Source organism: Plasmopara halstedii (genome assembly GCF_900000015.1).
Source record: "Plasmopara halstedii genome assembly, contig: Scaffold_323, whole genome shotgun sequence".
Classification (NCBI taxonomy): Eukaryota; Oomycota; class Peronosporomycetes; order Peronosporales; family Peronosporaceae; genus Plasmopara; species Plasmopara halstedii.
The window spans coordinates 619,719-621,397 of record NW_020187244.1 but is presented as its reverse complement, the minus strand read 5'-3'; positions in this window follow the sequence as shown (position 1 = coordinate 621,397).

Here is a 1,679-nt window from a genome sequence, read left to right as displayed (position 1 = left end):
ATTCTCATCGAGAAGAGTCAGCGACGGGCGATGACAACTTGGTCGATTGCCGTCCGGGGACTCGCAATGCTTTTCAAGCGTTGGGAGACAAGATTCGTCATCATCGCACTCTGCCGAACACCTCTCCGAGGTCGTCTACCGATGTGCGAAAGACCTCGATAGCCTGATGTACTTTGTGCACCTACTGCCTCACGTTGAGAATAATTACGCTCTGTTGGAGCGGCTCCCAGCCGTCAAGCAGGTGAATACGTCACTTCGTGCAACGGTGGAGCTACTCGCGTCTTTGGCCGCCACCCCGGCGCCAACGCTTCCACGTTCACTTGCGCTGGATCCCGGTACGGCTTAAGCAAGCCCACAAAAAGCATTGAGTGGGTGCCATCAATTTTGGAAGGTTCAGCGTATACGCTAGGCCTCGCTTGGCCACGACCTGAAAAGGTCCTATGTGGACGGAGCTTTGTCTTAGTGACTGCAGAAACAGCATGGGTAGGAGTGTTTTAATCAATAAAACCAGGTCTTCGACCTCAATGTATTCAACACTCTTTCGTCTGCATGTTTCATTCTGCATGTCTTGGCTTTCAGCAATCGCATCGCGAACGTTTTGTAAGACACTCAGTCTGGTAGACAAAGGGTCTCCGACTTCCATGCGCACGGTGAGAAGGCTGATATTAGCTAGCCGTTCGGCTATTCCTACCTACCAAGCCTTGAGCCATTGAATGGCGGCGTCAGCACGATGCGAGAATCAACAAGCCCGTTCACGTAAAACGGCGTGGAGCTGGTAGATAAATACATTGCATTATCCAGAGCAAACTCTACGAGTGGGAACCTAGCGCTCTAGCGCTTCGGTGTCTCAGCGCAGACGCTGCATAAAACGTCTTCAACGACGCGATCCACTCGCTCAGTTTGATCACAGGCTGTGGATGGTCCGATGTTGACATAGTCAACTTGTTGCCCAGCACTCTAAAGATGGTAGGCGAAAAATTCCCAGCGAAGCGCGCGACTTCGGGAGTCCATGCTGTCGAAAGACACGATCGACAAACAGCGTCGCTGTACCCACACCATCGAAGGCGTCCGCCACTGCCGCAAGATAGCCGTCTTGTTCCAAAGGTCCACATAGACCACCATACCCGTGTTGAGCCCTTTGGCAGGCCAAACACAATGTCCATACTCATGGGCTGTCGGAACCCGAATGTTACCTGTTAACCGGCCAGAGACGCCGCCGCATTCGAAGAGGGTTTCACTTTATGACACGTTTCACGCGTGCGCACATATGTGCTCGTCCACTTGTACAGCTTGGACCACCAATAGTGACAACTTATAGAGCTGTACGTCTTCTCACGACCGAGATGACCACTGAGTGGTGTCTTGTGGGCCTCACAGAGGATACGGTATTTCAAATCCTCACCGTGAGGAGCCACAATTTATGGCGTGTCAGATGAATCGGTGATAGAATACATCAACCCGTTATTCAACGAATATCGGTGTAACCGTGCGCCCAAAAGCACCATGGTACGTGAGAGTAATCTCCCCATTCAACACCCACGTTTTGTGTTCGGAAGCCGAACGGCAATTGGCGTATCGTTCAAGCTTACAATAAGCTCAACGCTGCCACCATTCCGGCACAAACGCCAATGTCTAGATAGGATGTTCTTCGGAACAACATGGTGGGGTGTACGAAGGAT